A 20,575-nucleotide genomic window follows, 5' to 3' on the forward strand; every position below is an offset into this window, starting at 1 on the left:
TACTTCTTATTTTGTCAGGTATCTAAATGCTGTGCTTCCATAATGTTATCTCTTAACTCTCCAATTGCTTCAGCTGGTAGCACAGGTGCTTCCATTAGGAGCTCAGATTGTTTCAATGCTGCTAAAATAGCAGCAGTATCAGGCCAAACCATCACCTCTATTTTCCTCTGTGTTTGCCATTGAATGTCCAAGGACTTTTATGATTGCTAAAGATTTAGGTAATTGCGTAGCCTCTAAGAGTTCTAAAACAGAAGAATTGTTTTTTATCTTTTGTCTGGAAGAAGTCAAGAATCCTCTTCATTTCCAGAGCATGCCAAAATTTGCTTACCTTTGGCTAAATTGCAACCTTGAATTAATGCATAGAGCTCTGCTTGTTGAGCAAAAGTTGCGTGAGGCATCAGACTAGCCTAGTGGTTTCATTTAGAGAGACAATTGCATAGTCTACTTGATAGTGGCTTGTTTCATCTTTTAGGTAAGAACCACCAGTAAACCAAACTAATTCAGCATTTTCAAGAGGTGTTTCCTGTAAATAAGTTTGAGGAGTTAGTAGTTGTTATGCAGTCGTGAGGGATTTCGTTAGAGGGAAGAAAGAGGAGAGTAGCAGGGCTCAGAGTATTACAGAGAGCAATAGTTGTATTAGATGAAGATGATAAAAGAGTTTCATAGGAGGTTAGTCTGCTGGCAGAGAGGTGCTGAGTTTTATGATTGCTAAAGATTGTTAAGTAAGGCATACACTGAATGAGGCACATAAAGAGTCAGTGGAGAGCCCATTATTATCTCTTCTACGTGTTGCAGTAAATTGGCAATGGCTACAACTCTCTCATACAGGGAGGGAGACCTCTGGTCATCAGATCTATTAATAATTATTGACTATTATACTCAGTGGGCCTATGTTGGCTTCCATGTTGTTGGTTCAAGACACCTAAGGCAAAAAGGAAACAGGGAAATTGATAATTAAAATGGACAAAAAGGAAAAAGGGAAATTGATAATTAGAATGTCCTAAAGCAAGGCAGACCATAAGACTGCCTTTTATTTCACTGAAGGCTGTCTGAGATTCTTCTTTCCATGTGAGGGGTTCTGTCTGGTCAGCCTTGAGAAGAGAGTATAAAGGTTGAGCCATGACAGAAAAATTAGGAAATAATTTCCACACTATCCAGCCAAACCTAGGAACCCTCTGAGTTGCCTTTGACTATTGGGGATAGGAAAAGTTAAAATGCCCTGGATCCTATTGGAATCTATGAGGAGATATTTATCAGTAACTAAATGTCCCAGGTATTTAACTTGAGTCTTACAGAACTGAAGTTTCTCTTTGATTCCTTATGTCCCTTTTTTGCTAGTTCTCAAAGGAGTTGGAAGCTATATTGAAGGGATGCCTCCTCGGGGTGAGCAGGAGGAGGTCATTCACATTGTAAAAAGATGGACTGGTAAGAGAATTCAGTATCTACAATATCTGTCTTTAAAATTTGGAAAAAGTAAGTCAGACTTTCAGTGCATCCTTGAGGCATTATTGTCAAAGTATATTGCGGTCCTTCCCATGTGGAAGTGAGCAAGAATTGGCTTTCAGTATCAGCAGGCATGCTAAAGAAATCACCACAAAGATCTATAACGGAAAAGAATTTACTTTCTGGTGGTATGGCTAAGAGTAAGTTATGAGTGTTAGGTAAGACTGGGTGTTGAGGTATGACTGTTGTGGTGCGGGGAGGCCTGCGGAGTCTCTGGTCCCGCTCCCCACACAAGAACGCAGGACGTGGTGAGGCCAAAAAGGAACACCCACAGAGCCACAGATAGGGGAGTCATATCACTATAGTCTCGCTGGAGGCTGGGTTGGAGACACAGTAAGCAGGAGCCACACGATCTGCAACCTGCCGTCCGCTTTCTGCCAACCAACCAACCCCATTTGCTAACTGCAATCCATGCTTGCTAGCTCAGCCACCATCTTCTTGCTAGCCCCCATTTTGCTGCTAGCATAGCCACAGCAGTTATATTAGTGGCCAATGGCTCGTTGGTTACAGCTGACAGCCAACTAGCCACAGCTGATGGCCATCCAATCACAGTTGATGGCCATTTACTACCTGAGCCAGCACCTTTCCACGTGAGGCCGACAGCCTGGAAACTGCTCTCTGGGGCTCTGTCCCCACAACTGTATTATTTATGGCTCTTAGATCTTGAACAAAGCTCCAATACCCTCCCATGATGTTAGTTTATTTTATTTTTAACAGGGAAGATAGGAGTATTATGAGGGCTCGTGTAAGGAATGATGAGGCCTTGTTTGAGGTATTCATCAATGATGGGTTTGATTCTTTGAATGGCCTCACATTTAAAGGGTAGTGATGGATGTTAGGCAAGGCTTGTTTTTGTCAATTTGAATTTTCACAATTGGTGTGGAATGAATGTGACTGATGTTGGTGGCATTTTTTGACCCAAGTTCATTTGGAATAGAATTTAAAAGAGGGTTTGGGTCAGTTAAGTTGACTGAAAAACTTCAGTAGCTTTAATGAGTCCTCTTAAAGGTCATTAGTTAGAAGCTCAAGATGTAAGAATATTTCCCCCTTTTGAGAGAAGAAAATATGGACTTTGTGAACTTCGAGGAAGTCTCATCTTGAGAGTTGAATAGGGGCAGAGGGAAACAAAAGACATTGGTGGTTTCCTTGAATAGGTCCAAGTTGAAAAGGAACTGGAAAGAATTTGGAGGCAGTCATGGGTTGACTGGATACTCCTAGCATTTATATGATTTTCAATATTCTGAAGAAGAATGGAGAGGCTGTGGTGGGGTTAAGAGCTGATAGGTTGCCTCCAGTATCTATTAAGACTTTGGTTACCTCATTCACAATAGTTAGATCAATTTCCCCTAAAGTAATTGTTAGAAGCATGGGATAAATCTTTTGATTCTCAGAGCAACCCTACTGCTGAGAAAACTTAGGGTGTAATCCTTGAGAAGGATTCACAGACTCTTTGAGCTGTTGGTCTTGAAATTGCTTTTGAGATTTACACAAATTTTTCCCGATATCCAGGGTTTTATTTTTGTTTGCTTGTTTGTTTGTTTTTTGCAATGATTACAAATCCTTTTGAATGATGGTTTGCCTTGGGGATCTTAAAAGGCAAATTTAGACAATTGTTGCAATTGCAAACTCAGTACTTGAATTGCCTGAATTTGGGTGTTTAAGGCTTTTCTAGCTTTCTTTTTGGTATCTTTTTGGATAGCTCTGGAGAGCTGCTCAGTGTAGTTTACTAATTCTTAGTTTTGCATGGTGGTCCAATGAAATTGTAATTTTTTAAATTATTATTATTTTTTTTACCTGTTGTTCAAGTTCGTCATGTATATACTGAAAAAACTTTGAGGTGTCATCATGGACTTCATTTACGCCGGAATACTGTTTCAAAACTTTAAAAAAAATCAATCATAATAATAAAAAACAGTTTCATCAGGTTTTTGAACATATTTTTGAACTTTATTCCAGTCAATAACGCGAGGAAAAGCCTCAGGAATCTTTTGATGCAGCTGCTTAGCCTGTTTTGAGCTTCATTCATGGCTTCTTGTCTTTATTGGGAAAAGCCTCCTAGGGCTTTGCCGTTCCACCTTGTTCAGCCGTGCTCTGGCATGTCCTTCTCCTGCAAACATATGGTTAAGCTGTTAGAGATCAGAGAACCCTGGCTCATATGTTTGGATAGTGAACAGAAATTTTCTCACAAACCCAATGGAGTCCTCTTTGGGATTAAGGAAATCTTTTAGTAGTGGCACGGAGCTTAGATTTAGTCCATGGGGGTATAAGAAATAATAAGGGGTTGTTATCCTGGGCCAGGCCTATCCAATGGTTTAACTTTAAATGGGGTGGCAAGAGCAAGCGGGTCTCATGCTCATCACTCTAAAAAGGGAGGTCAGCAAGTGAAGGGTAAAGAGTGAAGGACAGGCAGGCAGCAAAAGAGAAAAAGGTACAGGTAATGAGACATCAGGACATTTAGAAGTTTTCTCAGTTTATTCAGCCTCTGAGACAACTCAGAATTTGTTTTGGTTAATTTAGAATTTGTATCCTAGAGGGAAGCAATTTTTGAATCACTTATATGTATAACAGCCACAAAATGCCAGGTAAAATATGCTTCCCATTCAGTTTGCTTAGTTTTGTAATCATTTTCCAAGTGATTGCCCAGATAGACTAACTTGGGGATTTCAAAAGAACCCCGCCTTGGCCAGTTTAACTGTAAATCATCCTAGTTAATTATGGGCCAGTGAGATAGAAAGTTTCAGGATCAGGGCCCGTAATTTTTGTACATAAATCCAGCAGGAGTTCTAGAAGGTTCAGCAGCTGTTCCTTTAGAAAGTGAACTTCCCATTTTTCAAAAGAGTAATTATTCACCAGACAGGCATTTTAAATCCCATAGACAAAAAGCCAGCATTGGAGGACACCCAAATAGAGCCTGAACCTCAACCAAGGCAGGAGTTTTGGGAACAGGAGAACTTACCACAATGATCTGGGACCACCGGGGAGATGATAAGAGTGAAATAGATTCTTGTAGGTGTTGTACTAAGATTCATGAAGGCACCAAAGGAGAAGGCAAGTCACCTGGATCCCATTTCTTTGACGCCATGTAAGAAAATCAAGTTTGACCAAGAACTGCAAGACAAATGAAAGCTTTATTTGGGGGTCTTTTTTAGGAATTGCAACCGAGAGACAGATTTGGGTAGAAACCCCATCTGTGTCCTGAGGGAGAAAGAAGGGGACAGAGTTTATAAAAACAGAAAATGAGGGGCTTCCAAAGAGATTACACAAGAAACTTTGAAAGAGCTGTGATTGGTGCCGCCAAGCGGACTTATAGTATGCTATACCTGAGTAATTGCTTAGGTGTTTTGCTAGGTGAAGATTTTATTTTTTAATAGACAGCTCAGTGATGCAGAGCCAGTTCTAAGAACTATATCAAGATATAGCCATTTGGTTTAGTTTAGCCCAGTTCAAAAGTTTGGTTTCACATGGAGGGGGTGAGTGAACTCAGCTTCGCAGAGGCCTCCTGCCTCCATTTTACATTGCTCTCTTGACGATATCAACTCTGTTTTGCTGTTTTTCTGAAACAAGTGAAACTTGAATTTGTCTTTGAAAGACAAGGTAGATATGTAGATAGGTATATTAGTTTAGGGCTGTAATGGTTTCTTTATTGTTATGTAATATATTACCACAAATTTTGTGAATTAAAACAACACAAATTTATTACCTCACAGTTTAAGTATGGGGTACAGTGTCACTGGATTCTCTGCTCAGGGTCTCACGTGACTGAAATCAAGGTGTTGGCCGTGGCTGCAGTTCTCATGTGGGCTCAGAGTCCTCACCCAAGCTCACTGGTTTTTGACAGAATTTATTTCCTTGCAGTCACAGGATTGAGATCCTAATATTTTTGCTAGCAGTCAGCAAAGGACCACCCTCAGCTACTCGGGGTTGCCCATTGTTCCTTGCCCTGTAGCCCCATAAGAGCTACACAACATGGATGTTTGCTTTCTTCCAGGCCAGCCAGAGCATAGCTACATGATTTTCTCTTCTGCTACCAATCAGATAAAACTCTTGGCTTTTAAAAACCTCATGTGATTAAGTCAGGCCCCACCCAGATCATCTACTAATTTTAAAATCAACTGATTTGGGATGTTAATTACATCTGCAAAATCCTTTCACAGCAGCACTTAGATTAGTGTTTTATGGAATAACTGGGAGAATGTGTGCATACACCAGAGACTAAGAATTTGGGGAGCCATCTTAGAATTCTGCCAATAGTGAGCAGTAGGATTTAGCAAATGGAGAGGATGAGGAAGATCAACCCAGGAAGAGGAAATAGGATGAGCAAAGGATTCTGGGAGACTGTTGGAAAATGAAGATAGGAAAGTGAGTTTCATGTTTCCAACAACATGGCAGACTAGATGCTGGAGATAGCTGCCAACTCAAAAATCCCTAAGATGCTGGGGAAACTATTAAAAACATGTTTTTATAGCAAGGCTGAGCTGGTAGGAATGGGAGAAAACCACTCTGAGGCAGAAAACTGAGAACATGGTGGTCCAGAGAGGTGAGCAGAAGCCGGAGTTTGCCTTGGAACCATCTATTAATTATGGCCAAGTGGGCTGGAGGTAGGAGACAAAGCCTAGACTGAAGCAGAATGTGAAGTTAGATTGGAGATCATTACACATACCCAGAACCCTCAAAGGGTGGAAATTCAGTGGGTGTACTCTGATCTTGCTTCCCAAGGGAAATAGTGGGGTACTTGCCATAGATAATTATTTGCTTTAAGATACCTGATCTTAGTTCAGAGTGGAACAAAAATAAAAATAAAAGTTTCCCCTAAAAATACCCAACCAAAAGGCTGCACTCATGCCGCTTGGGGCTGGAATTCATACCACCTTTGTGACCAACAAACTTTTAAAGTGGTCCCAGGTTGATAGTTCTCTTGGGCATCTGTAAGAAGCAAGGTACCTCTAGGGACATGCTTTTTAGACCCAAGCCTAAGACAATTACCACAAAGTTCCAAGGAGTTTGGCTTTGCAATTTAAAATATTGCATTACACTTAGGGAAACAAACCACTATACCCAAGAGTCAGCAGAAATAATAAAATAAAGACTCAGACCCACAAAAACTACAGAGAATAGAATTAGGAGATTCAAAATATCAAATAAGCCTTGTTCAATGTGTTTATAGAAATAAAAGAAGGTATTGAAAGCATGGCTAAGAAATAAAAGAAACAAGCCTATCAGCAATAGCGCAGTAGACAAATGAAACAATAGAATGGAGAGGTAAAGATATAATTAGTAAATTGAAATATAGATACAAAGAAATTACCTAAATTCTAGCACCAAGAGAAAAAAGTTATGGAAAAAATGAGATTGAGACATGGAGGATAAAATAAGTAAGTCAAAAGTCTAGCACATGCCTAATCAGATTTCCAGGGGGGAAAAAAGGAGAAAATGGTATAGAGGCAATTGCTAACTGAAGAAATAATAACTGAAAAATTTCCAGAATGATGAAAACACAATCCTCACATTCAGGAACCCCAAGAAATCATAAGCAGGAAAATTAACAGAAATCCTAGACACCTCAGAAGGAAACTGCAGAACACTAAAGAAAAAGAAAATCTTAAAAGCAGTCAGAGAGAGAAGACAGATTACCTACAGAGAAATAGCAATTATGCAGTTATATCTGCAAACTTGGGGGAGAAAATAAATGTCAACCTAGAATTGTATATAAAAAAGGAAATCATCTTTCAAGATCCAGGGAAAAATAATTAGCCTACCCTAAGTAATGGAACTTCTAAGGGATATACAGTAGAGAGAAAGAAAATAATCTTGGAAGTTCTGAGATGCCAAAAGTAGAGTCTCAATCAAAGGCACAGGTGAAAGAATTAAAAAGTAAAACTTGATTCTGGGAAAACAACCAGCTGAATGCACAAAACCATGGAAATTATTTGTGTACATCCTAATATTGGGAGAAAAACATGTCTAGGAGAGCAATGGGAGATTAGATTGGGACCAGATTTTGAAAGATTGACCAACCTAAGGCATATGGAATTTATTCTTCTGGCAGGAGGAAGGAATTGGATTTTTATATTTAAAAAAAGGAAAAGATTAGATGCCTGGGGGGAACAAGCAGATAACTTAAATGAGTGAAGTAGGCTGGGTGTGAGACAGCAGAAAAGGAGGACATTATGGGGTGACTATGGCAGCTGGAGAGGATAGCCATCTAAACGGGATAGTTGCCTCTTGCCAATTGTTACCATATGGGAATTGAGCACCCTGTGTTGCCAGATCTTCAGATTTTTCCAGAGAGGCTGGGAATCTGGATTTTCAGATCAATTCTCTCAGTTTTTAAAAGTTAGCAACAAACTCAGTTTTTTAAATTACAGTGCAGATGAGCACCAGATGGGTGAAACACAACTTCCACATAAAGGGCCTGAAGGTTTATGACCTCTGGACTGAGAAAGAGGATGAAGAAAAAACACTGATGTGGTGTAATGTACAAGATCAACTTGAGAGCTTGTCCCAGGCCTCTGTTGCCTCTTCAGAAATTGCCTTGTCTAGTCAGGTTTGGTTTTGTTTTACTCAGGAATGCCCTGTCAAGTCCTTACAGGCAAAGATCTCATCTTCGCTCAACATTCTACAGGATAGAGCATATTGTCTGGCTTTTAGAGGGTAGAACAAACAACCTGGTGAGAAATTAGCTCTCTTCTTCCCCCTCTCCCAAGTTTCATTCTCAAAAATTGGAGGTATTGTTTCCTGCCTCCATCCTCTCAAGATTGCAGTATTCTTGGGATTTTGGTCTCTCTTGCCTAAGCTTTAGTGGATGGCCTCCTAGAGGCCAATGGCTGGTGCCATTGTTACCACTGACCTTTAAGTCTGGCTCTGGACATCTGCTGCTGCAAGGCCCACAGGGATGTCCTCATCACACGTAGCTCAGCCATAGACTTGACCACAGGTTCTTCAGCTTCCTGCACAGTTGTGGCATTTAGTGCTCAGTACCTGGGCATCCATAGACATTCCTATAGATGGTTCTCTAGTTCCTAGGGCAGTTTAGAGGAACTGGGTATCGGTGTCAGCCTCTCTAGGAAGCCATCCACTCACACCTAGAGTCTGGACATTTAGACAAGGATGAATGACCACGCTGAATTCCTTTTCATGTCCTCAGCACCCACCACAGACCCTGACTCAACTAAGCCCTCATGGTGCCATGTTGAAGTAAATGACATTTATTCGGCCGTCAAGAACGTTAAAGCGGGAAAGATGTTCTAATGGGTCACAGATGAATTCCTATCTGGTCATTTTTAATGATTATTTATTTTAAAATAAGATATTGGAGATATGATCTGAGCCCAGGGATTGGGGAGAGGCCTTTCCCAGGCTCTTATTCTTCCCCTGTGAGTCCTGAGGGAAAGGGGCAAGGAAGTGGTCATTCGGTTTCATTGTGGGTCACGGGTCCTTCGGCTGGGGTCCTTAGATAGGCAATAAACCTCAGTAATCATGTGCAAACTGTTAAGTAAATGTGCACTTTGGGGATGGGGAGGGACAGGAGGGTGGCCCCAAAGCTCTCCTTGAATTCCCTAAGGGGCCCAGCTCCAAAGAGCACTCTGGCCTTCCTCCTTCCTTCCTTTGGCCTCGAAGATAAAGGAGTTCTTGATGAGCTTCACGTCTGAGGTTGGGTTAAAGCACCCACAAGTTATAAATTATCCCTTCCGAGCTTTTCCCATGTGCATGGATCTCCCACAGGGGCCTCGAAGAAGGGAAGCTTTTGCCCCAAGAAGCAGCTTACCTGTGTCCAGGCCTGAGCACTGGAGGCAAAGTTCTCTGCAGAGAGTATCAGCTCCCACACCAAGAGCAGCCTCCTTGTTTACCATGGACAGTGGGCTCACCCACGGACAGTCAACGCCCAGCTCTAAGCACCTCAGGAATCTTGGAGTGTGAGCTAGGGGGGGTCACATGACATGTGGGGCGGGGGACAAAATTCCCCAAGAGAGGCCAAGCTCCTACACAGTGATCTTGCCTCTGACAGGGAATCTTGAGCTGTAGTGATTGTAGAGCTGGCTCTCCAGGACAGGCTCCCCCGGAGGAGCAAAGGAAGGAGGGTTGCGTTTTAGGATTGATGAGTGGCCCAGGTTTTACTGCATTCCAATGTTAAGCTGGTTAAAGGGCAGACACCTGCCAGAAAGTTTGGTCACATTTGCAGTCTCCTGTCACGTTCAAGGTGTTTTCATTTGGATAGGTTGGCAGCTGCTTTCTTTCTCTCTTGCTCAATCATTCTTTCTGCATTCCATCGGAGTTCTTGCTTCCCATCCAAAAGGCTCAATTCCTTTTTTAAGCACTTTCGGTTTCCTAGTCTCCCATTTCCTCCTCATCCTACACATATGGACACTGGTTAGTCTCAGAGTTTTCTAGTTAACCTTGGTGTAGCCCCACATCATCTCTCTCAGCGTCTGGCTCATAAATCAATTCATCCTTCAGTCTACGGTAACTCAATTCTATATGTCACTCTCCTGTTTCCAAACTCGCATCAGACTCCTCGGTTATCTCCTGAATTAACTTCCATCTCTTAAGCCTGGCTTTAGAGGCCTTCTGCCATCTGGTCCCCAGGGCAGCAGCCAGCACAGACGCAGGGCCAGGGTGCATGGCTCTGAAAGGGGAATTTGTCCTGGATATTAGCCCCATTGTATCCAATCACCCTGGTCTGCACATTTGTTATATTATTCGTGTCATTCAAAGTTCTTTAATTTCCCTCTTCAAGTCCCCCAAGGCCCATCTCAGGTGGCACTTCCTCATCAGTCACACTTGCATGGGTAGAACCTGATCATCCTGTAGGGGACCTGGGTGGGCTGTTTACCTTGCAACAATATCTTTAGAGTTTTCCTCTTGAGCTGCTCAAACTCCCCAGAGAGGAATTTCCAGGTTCCTGTCTGAAAGACGGTCAGGCTGCCTGCATGTTCTGGGCCCCACTTGGTGAGAAAAGCTGGGAGTCCCTGAGATGAGAAATTAATGGCATTAGTCGTCGACTTTTGTGTTTTCCATTCTGCACCCTACACTCCACTGTCCCTTGGCCCTCAATACAGAGACCCACTCTGTTACCCCTTCCAGAGAGAAAAACTCGACTTCTGTTGGGGGGAGAGGGACAGGTGCCCAGAGGAATAGAGTTGGATAGGCCCTCAGGAGACCTAGAGAGTATAGTAACAGCAGAAACTCATAGACTGCTTACCAACTTACTATATATCCAAAGTAATGTACACATACTAACTCTATTTGCCTGTATAAACATATCTTTACATACACTGACTACCCTCTCTTCCTAAGTACCGCTCCTCCTAGTCCTCTGTACTTAACCACCCATCACCTGCCTACTGGGTCCAGAGGTTCCCGGGACTTGTGCTTCCTCTTGTTGAGGAGTCTGCGGTGTGAAACATTTGGTTGGTCTTTCTGCACGTCAGACTTGGGACTGAGCTCAAAATTCTGCTGAGTCAGTTATTCCTCATTTGTTTGCTTTCCTGCTTCCCAAATGTTGTTGCTATTGCCTCCTCACAAAATTCTTTCTGACAAAACATCACTGTAAGTATGCTAGTGGGCTAACAGATGTTTATGTACATGGAGAGAGTTGTCCGTGCACCTGACCTGCCACAGCCAACTCCCCACACCTGCCCACCTGCACGAGGCCACACCATGAGTCAAACCCAGATTTGAGGATGGGCCTCTGGTGTTCAGTGCACTTACTTGTACTTGCTCTCAAAGCAGCAAATAAACAGTATAAAAGATGGTTACAAGTGGACCGATACAACTCACCCTGCATGTCATATGGGCAGGCCTGAAATTCCGCAGTCTTGGTGGCCTGGATGGAGTAGCTGAGAGCTGCGGGCTCTCAGGCTTTTAGAGACCCACCCACATCAGCATCCTAAAACCACTTATACTCTCATAGATGACATTAGTCCAGCCCTTCAGGAAGAGACACTATTCAGCTCCTGTGTTCATTCTGAGCCCTGAACTTGTGGCTGAGCCTGCCCTGGGCCATCTGTCTCTCTCTCTCTCTCTCTGCACCTGGGTGACAAGGCTTCAGAGTTTTCCATTGTTGTCCATTTGGGGGCTTCCCATGCACAGGCCTCACCATGGCCAGCCACACCTCAAGATTCTGAGGAGTGGTAAATGCAGAGAGGTGTTATCCTCAAACCCTGACGCTGCCTCCAGCTAGGCAAGGCTGGACCTTGTGAACGCTTGGCCTGGACCTGCCTACCAACAGCCTTTGAACAAATCAGAAAAAGGCACTTCTTGGATTTTGCATAATAAATACATGCGAAGCCCTAATGACTATAAGGCCAATGTACCTCCTTTGATGTGGTGCCCCGAGCAGTGCACCGCCTGGGCATCGTACAAAGTGGCCTTGGGTCCAAAGCCACAGCAGGCCAAGTGAGCTCTTACGGCCTTTCTCCTGCGCTCACAACAAACTCTCTTTCTTTGCTTTTCCATTCTGTTGCTTAGGAGAGGTCCAGCTGAGAAAGTAATTAACAGGCAGTGAGAAAGAATGAGAGCATTTCTTCTTCTTCTTCTTCTTCTTCTTCTTCTTCTTCTTATTATTATTATTATTATTATTTTAAATGAACACACTTTTGTTGAGGAGTTACAGGTTTACAGAAAAATTAAGTGGAAAATACAGAATTCCTTTCTGCACGCTCATCCCCACCAAGTTTCCCTTGTTACTAATATCTTGCATTAATGTGGTGTGTTAGTTACAATTGATGAACCAATATTAGTACATTATTATTAATTAAAGTCCATGGTTTACATTAGGGTTGACTCTTTGTGCTAGACATTCTATGGGCTTTGACAAATGTATAATGACATGTATCCATCATTATAGCCCCATACAGAATAGTGTCACTGCCCTACAAATCCCCATATGCTCCAAATTTCATTCCTTTCTCCCACTTGTGCCCTGAACCAGGCTCTGGCTATGTTTCTCTTTTAATCCTGAACACTTTATTCCCTCCAAACCTTGATGCTGGCAAACCCACCTCAGTGCCCCTTCTCGATGGGGTAGAGTAGGAAAGGGAGAAGTGGGGAGAGAGAGGATGTGCTGGGAGCTTCCCTCTGAGGTCAGCATTCCTCGGGGCTTTGTTCTTTTTTCTGCTCACTCACTAGCCCTTCAGGAAGGAAGTTAGCTACACAAATCAATAAAAGCCAAACCTACTACTTTTCTCCACTTCCTCCCTGAGCTGCCTCACATCAAATTCAAGATAAGTGACAGGAAGTTGGCACTCACGAAAGAAATGCCACATACGTCCTTTTATTTTGTGGTGATGTATTTAAACAAGTTTATAAAGACGCATTTTACTGCGTATTTTATCTGAACGTTGGTAGAAAGCATCAGTTTCATTACACTGGCAAAGTTTATGTATTAAAAATAACGTGTAAGAATACTGCTGTGCCTTGTGTAATTTTGAGAGAGAATTTTTTATAATAGTCAAGCCATGTTCCTTCCAAGAAAACAACTCTGGTTGTCCTGTTTGGGTGTCAAGGAGACAACTACTTGGGCAGGGTGACAGTCAAAATGTATAGAAACTTGCAGGGCATTGGTACATATTAGTCAAGATGCACAGACACGCTGCAGTAACCATCAACTCTGCAACACCAGTGTCTTCAAATAGATTTATTTCTTGGTCACATTCCTTGCTTCCTGCATTGGTGCGGGTAAGGTTAAATTAGTGGTTGGTTAAATGCTCTACTGTCCCTGTCTTGAAATTCTTGATAATTTTTCAGCAAGGGGTTCTGCATTTTTATTTTGCACTGGACTCTGAAAATTACTGTATGTAGCCATCCTGGTCCCAGGGGAGGAACCAGGAAAACCACAATGGTAGAAGGGCGCTGTAGGAGTAGAGAGCAGCAATCATTTACCAACCAGCATGAGTATTTCCGTATGTTAACAATTAGTATGGCAACTACTGCATATCAGCTGAATATCAGTCCAGCGTATGAGTTGACATGATAGTCCCCCAAAAGGCCCACATTCACTAGGATAGTCTTGGGGGTAGGAGTAATTCCTTAGCTGGAAACCAGAATTCAGAAGGCAGGCAATACACTCCCATTGCTCTCCGAGTCTCCCTTTCGTGACTCTAGATTTTGAGGAGGAGAAATAAAAAGACATGACCTCTTGGGTGGTGAAGGTTAAACATGGCACCTGCTACATGGCATTCAGATAGAAGCTAAAGTGGATGGGTCTTACATGTTCTAATAAGCAAGTCTTCATTTGCAAACAGCAAATGGTTATTCCCTTTTTTAAAACTCCCTTAACCCAGAGTTAGTAAGTGTCCAACATGCATGCTACCATGCTCCCCTTCTTATCTTCTTCTATGCCAAGGCTGTCATGATTCCTTCCAGTTGACCCTGGATGTAGCCTCAGAATTCCCCACATAGAACCCTAGGCAGCCACCAGGATCACAGTGGGTTGGGATCCAAGGAAAACCCTAGCATGGCAGCACTAGCCTTAGTCAGGTCCCACTTAAATATGTCAGCCTTCTGACAGCCATGCTATGGGATATGGTTGTATAATAACTTTTTGGTCTTTGTTCTGGATTTCTGTGATGGAGCCTCTAAATTCTTGAATGCTAGGAGTGCCTTATTCAGACTGGGCCCCTGGGACCACACCTGACTTTATGCTAATGAGGTGACTCCTAGAAGGCCCTAGATAGTTTCAGGATGGGGGCTGGCCATGCCAGAAAGGTCAACCACGTGATTAGAGAGTTGGGGCTTTTTAAGAAATTGTGGTAAATTGGTTTGTTTTATGTATATACATTATAATTTGATATTTGTGTACACTACATAGTGTTTACCATTGTAGTCTAGTTACCATCCATCACCATACAGTTGACCTCCTTCACTCATTTCGCCATCCCCCAACACCTTTCCCTTCTGGTAACCACCAATTTGTTCTCTGTATCTATGAGTTGCTTTTTGTTTTATTTTGTTTGTTTTGTTGTTGTTTTTTAGATTCTACATATAAGTGAAATCATATGCTATTTGTCTTTCTCCATCTGACTTATTTCACTTAGCAATATACTAAACTGCTTGACATCAGTCTTAGTGGTGTTTATTTGGATCTGACTCCATACTCAAGGGAAACAAAAGCAAAAATAAACAAATAGGACTACTAAAAAGCTTCTGCACAGTGAAAGAAACCATCAACAGAACAAAAAGGCAACCTACCAAACAGGAAAAGATATTTGTAGATCATACTTATATACCCGATAAGGGGTTAATATCCAAAATACATAAAGAACTCGGACAACTCAACAACATAAAAACAAACAACCCGGGCAGTCCCGGTGGCTCAGGTGGTTAGAGCTCCATGCTCCTAACTCCGAAGGCTGCCGGTTCTATTCCCACATGGGCCAGTGGGCTCTCAACCACAAGGTTGCTGGTTCAACGACTCGAGTCCCACAAGGGATGGTGGGCTCCGCCCCTGCAACTAAGATTGGGCACGGCACCTTGAGCTGAGCTGCCTCCAGGATGACTCAGTTGGTTGGAGCGCGGGCTCTCAACCACAAGGTTGCCAGTTCAATTCCTCGAGTCCCGCAAGGGATGGTGGGCAGCACCCCCTGCAACTAAGATTGAACAGGGCACCTTGAGCTGAGCTGCCGCTGAGCTCCCGGATGGCTCAGTTGGTTGGAATGCGTTCTCTCAACCACAAAGTTGCTGGTTAGACTCCCGCAAGGGATGGTGGACTGCGCCCCCTGCAACTAGAAACGGCAACTGGACCTGGAGCTGAGCTGCGCCCTCCACAACTAAGACTGAAAGGACAACAACTTGACTTGGAAAAAAGACCTGGAAGTACACACTGTTCCCCAATAAAAAGTCCTGTTCCCCTTTCCCAATAAAAAAATCTTTAAAAAAACCCAGTTTAAAAATGGGCAGAGGATCTGAATAAAGATTTTTCCAAAGAAGACATACAGATGGCCGATAGACATATGAAAAGATGTTCAACATCACTAATTATCAGGGAATGCAAATCAAAACCACAATGAGGTATCACCGCATACCTGTTAGAATGGCTATTGTCAATAAATCAACAAACTACAAGTGATGAGGATGTGGAGAAAAGGGAACCCTTGTGCATTGCTGGTGCGCTGGTGCAGCCACTATGAAAAACAGTATGGAGGTTCCTCAAAAAGTTAAAAATAGAATTACCATGTGATCCAGCTATTTCACTTCTGGGTATTTAATCAAAGGATATGAAAACACCAATTCAAAAAGATATATACACCCCTATGTTTATTGCAGCATTATTTACAAGTCAAGATATGGAAGCAACCTAACTGCCCACCCATGGATGAATGGATAAAGAAGCTATGGTACATATATACAATGGAATATTACTCAACCATAAAAAGAAGGAAATCTTGCTATTTGCAACAGCATGGATGGTCCTTGAGGGTATTAAGTTGAGAGCTGGAGTTTTGAGTCAGGTGATATTAATCCCCAGGGGTGCGGAAGCTGAAGATTGAGTTCAATCATGTGGCCAGTGATTCAACTAATCATGCCTATGTAATGAAGCCCCAAGAAAAACTCTGGACACTGAGACTTGGGTGAACTTCCTGGCAGGTGAACTCATCAATGTGCTGGGAGGGTGATGTGCCTGGGCTTTCATGTGGACATAGAAGCTCCAAGTTCAGGACCCTCCCATGTTTCTCCCTACGTGCTTCCTCATTTGACTAGTGCTAATTTGTATCCTTTATAATAAAACAGAAACTGTAAGTATAGCACTTTCCTGAGTACTGTGAGTCGTTCTAGTGAATTATCAACCTGAGAGGGTGGTAGGAATCCCCAAATTTGTAGCCAGTTGGTCAGAAGTGTGGGTGGCCTGGGGATCCCTGGACTTGGGACTGACTTGTGAAGTATGGCAGTCTTGTTGGAGACTGTGCCCTTAACCTGTGGAGTTGGGTAGTTAGTATCAGAACTGCACTGCAGTATTGCAGATACGAAAGACAAGAAGGAAGCCACACTTCACTGAGGTTGCCATTGGTAGCAAGAGTCCCCAGAGATGAAGAGGTGTCCAAGGGCAAAGTGAACCTTTCCAGACCTCACCTGCCGTTGTAACCAGGGCATTCTCCCTCCACTGCCAACCTCTTAGTCGTAAAGTACGTGAGTTTTCCCAGGTCTCATAGGGACAAATGAGGTCACATTCACGTCCTTATTTCCACAGTTCTTCCTTACCTCTGCCCCTGCATAGTGCCTGTCCCCGGGAGAATTTCTGGGAGTTCCCAAGGTGGCTCACGCATGCTCATGAAGAAGCATAGTCAGCTCTTTCTGAGGTCTGCTGGACGCTGCTGCTTCTACTGGATAGCACAGTGTTGGATAAATTCTGCTAACCCCTCCAGATCCCCTCCCCACCCTCCTCAGCCATATTTGGTATCCTGAAATGCTGACCTTTATGAATTGCATCATCCAGGCTACTTTGTCCTGGCTTCTGGTCAGGTTCAGCCAAGGAAGGCCCTGGAGGGAGGAGGAGCGTGGGGCCATGGTATTTATTCCCTGCTCTCTCCCTGAAGTGAGTTGGCTGACTCCCCTAAGAAACGCTGCAGCTCTTACCAGGTGGCTTATATTCTAACTACTCGCTCTTGTCTCCTCACGTCCAGGAGAGGTAAAGGCTTCCTGCTCTGGCTAGCCCTGTGATGCTTCACCACCCCTGTAGGTTTTCTTTAATACTGCCCACATCTTTGAAAATGGTCTTTCAAACTCTCCTCAGATACCCAGTTTGAGATACCATTTCTTCCTGTTGGGACCCTGATCACACAGAGGCCACTGCGATTTCCACTGAATATACATCTTCAGGCCATCCCCCCTTCTCCCCTGCCCCTGCCCCTTACATCACCAGTAATTCCTGTCCTATTGAAACGGAGCTGACATGGTGCCAACGCTGCATAGTTGCCTATGGCAACGTGGGAGGGAACATCTCTCCTTGTTCCATTCCCCTCTGTTAGAGTGGTCTCAGAGATGCACTGCTTGTGCTCCAATATCTTCTAGAATTTTGAGTGAAACAGCTCCTTTTGTTTCACTTGCGTGAGCGGAAGCCTGGAGAGTGGGAGTTGCAGAGCTGGAAGGAGGAGTCCAGAAGCGGTGTTCTCACAGAGAGGGCACTGCAATGAGGTCCAGAGGCTGGAGCCGGCAGCTGGCTCTGCCTGCATGGCTGTGTGACCTTGGACAAGTCACTCTCATTTTTAGGCTTCAATTTCCTCACCTGTATCACAAGGATTGGATTTGGTGATTCTCAAACTGCTCTGGGCCCCCAGCCTCACATTAACCAGAGCAGCTCCTGTTTGATCTATTTTTAGAATTTGGGCTTTTGTGAAGATTTCCTTTAAAGCATGGATTCCACTGCTTTCAAAATGCTCAAAAATAACTGGACTAGATGATTCTAAGGTCCCTTCCAGCCCCTCAATTTTTGAGCATAAAATCAACCTTGTCTTCCTTTCCATTGTGCCAACAAGGGTCTGGTTCCAAGAATTAATGGAAAACTGATGTGTAAAGGCCTGTCTCCTGCCAGGCTTTCTGCCATGGCAAACTCACCATGACTGAGTAAATGGTTCCCCATCTATCCTCAGCAACTTCTCACTTATTTTTCGTTTACTTCTGCCACTAGTCATAGGCGAGGAGAAGAAAAAGAAATTTTAAATCTGTTGTATAAAATGCAGACCATCCCAGCAAACAAAAATGTGGAAAAGACATCAGCTTTACTCAGCTGATCTTGAGAGCTTTGTAAAAGTTTGGCCCACAACAATGGAAGCTGGCAGCCCCTCAGTAGTTCATCCCAGACACTTGGTGTTGAAGAGCATTACAGAGCAGTAATGAATAGTTTGGGATCTGGGGTTAGAAAGATATGGGTCACATCCCAGCTCCACCATTTACTAATTGAATGATCCTGACCAAGTTACTCAGCCATGCTGAACCTTTTCTCATAATCTGTAACATCGGAGTGATAATAATACCTACTTTATAGAGTTGTCATGAGGTTTGAGAGTGAGATACTACATGTAGGATGCTTAGCATAGTGTCTGGTACACAGAAAGTACCTGCCTGACACATCAGCTATTTACGGTTATTGTCATTAGAACGATTCCTCTGGCTTCCAGGAAACTCAGAGATCAGTGCTCCATTAACTGCTCAACTGAGAAACCCTCTGACGTGTCATTCTCTCCCCCTCCTCTCCCATTTCGTAGCTTCTTTTAATTATCATTGAACGCTTATCATGTGCCAGGATTTAGAGATGCTACCCAACACCTAGACCAGTGCTAGGAATATTCTAGGTAACTCAATAAATGACGGTAGAAGAAATGAATGATCTTATTCCATGCTCCCAGCATCCGTGAGAAGTAGGTATTATTGCCTCAATTATAGTAGACATATTTTTGTCATAATTATGCAGCCTCTGAGCCTGCGTCCTGCTTGTGGAGAATGTGCCCTTGTGTGAGGATCCCTCTCTGGACACTGAGAAGGAGACAGCTCCCCTTTGACCCCTGGCAGCTGGAGCACAGATGTATTATGAACGAAGTACAGGCAATCAGATCCTCACCTGAGACTTTTAAATCCAGACTGAACAAGGTGATTGGAATTCCTCCTGGTGGGGCTGACAGCTAAGGCATTGGACATCCAGGGTCCTGTGGCTTTGGTGGCTCTGGGGCCAACAGTGACCACGGTGCTGGCAGAAGGCCCAGTGTCCAACTACCTACAATCCATTTTGAAAGGGGGGGAGGTATTGTAAATGACATTATATGATGTTAGTTTTGCAAGAGAGTTTCTACATCTTGCCAGGCTGTGGCTTTTCCAACTTTCCCTTTTCTTCTGAAGTTTGTGAGTGTCCTTGACAGTCCCAGGGGATTCATTTCTCGGGGTGCTTGCCTTCCATCTCCTCAGCAAATGTTTAGGCAGCTCTTGTTGCCTCGCCAATACAAGCCTGTCGGTACTCTTCTCCTCTTGGAAATGAAAACCCCAGGGTGAGTCTTGCTGTCACACACATATGTGCTGGGGTTGAAGGCTGAGTCATAAATCTTGCTTAAGGAAAAAGGGTCCTTGGAGAAGTTGGCCAAGGTTTTGCTTTCATTTATTTCTTCTTCCTTCCCTTCTTAAACTCTTCCTCTGTTCCAGGTCTGTGGTAGATCTCATGGGTTTCTGAGGAGCAAACACATGTACAAAATAAGGGAAAAAATGTAGAACTTTGAATTGGGAGACCTGGGTTGGAACCCTGGCTAAGTCACTCACTCACTATCTGTGAGATCTTGGGTAGGTTACCTAACCTCTCTGAGCTTTGGTTTCCTTACCTGTGAAATGAGTTCCCGAATGTTCATATTCTGTGGATTGTTGGGGAGTTTAAGTAAGAACGCATTCAAGCCGTCATCAAAATCACTGGTTCTTAGGAGACCTCCCGTAAATTTGGGCTGCTGTTATTGGAAAGTCCCCCAGCAGATGGAGCCCCGAAGGGAGGTGCCTTACACCTCCAGCAATCCTTAGTGGCAGGGGGAGGGGGGCATTTGAAATTGGGGTACCTGAAAACATGGGGAAAACTACTTGCAATTGTGTTATATGTTGGTTTATATCAGTCAAATATCTTTTTATATTTCTTGGCAAGAATGCTTGTAAAGTAGAGTGGTCAGGGCCCCTGAACAATGCGGGCAGTTGACTAGATGGAAAAGAGCGCCATGCCACAAAGAAGAGCTGAAAACAAGCCGTACCCATAGTTCAGTACTGTCTAGTCCCACGTCCAGTTTCCCTGTGTTCCTACGGCAGGGGTGGCAAACACGCTACAGGGGTGGGTGGAAGCAACGTGGGTGCTGTGTTGGGAGACCTGAGTTCCAGTCTTGTCTCTGACATTTATGAGGTGAAAGAACTGGGAGGGTCACTGAAGCTCTCTGAGCCTTAGTTGCATTTACTGTGACAGGGGAAATACTAGTACCTGCCCCACAATGGTGTAAACAATGAATAAGCCATTGATTTTGTAATAATTTATTGAGATATGATTCAGATACCATGAAACTCACCTTTTTTAAAGTGTACAGTTCCATTGCTTTGCGTAAATTCAGTCATGAGACCATCATAC

At 43.5% G+C, this 20,575-nt stretch overlaps 1 long non-coding RNA gene across 2 annotated transcripts; it reads right to left on the reverse strand.

Moving 5' to 3' along the window:
- Positions 1 to 3,459: 3,459 nt before the first annotated feature.
- Positions 3,460 to 17,238, reverse strand: LOC141571840 (uncharacterized). 2 transcript variants are annotated; one of them, XR_012496897.1, is made up of 3 exons: positions 16,699 to 17,238; positions 4,460 to 4,611; positions 3,460 to 3,610 (listed from the first exon to the last, which is right to left on the reverse strand). It is a non-coding gene; the product is annotated as an uncharacterized LOC141571840 (long non-coding RNA). The 2 variants fall into 2 exon arrangements; XR_012496898.1 differs by lacking the exon at positions 16,699 to 17,238 and adding an exon at positions 8,351 to 8,931.
- Positions 17,239 to 20,575: the final 3,337 nt, after the last annotated feature.

The sequence above is a fragment of the Rhinolophus sinicus genome, linkage group LG05 (assembly GCF_036562045.2).
Source record: "Rhinolophus sinicus isolate RSC01 linkage group LG05, ASM3656204v1, whole genome shotgun sequence".
NCBI classification, from domain to species: Eukaryota; Metazoa; Chordata; class Mammalia; order Chiroptera; family Rhinolophidae; genus Rhinolophus; species Rhinolophus sinicus.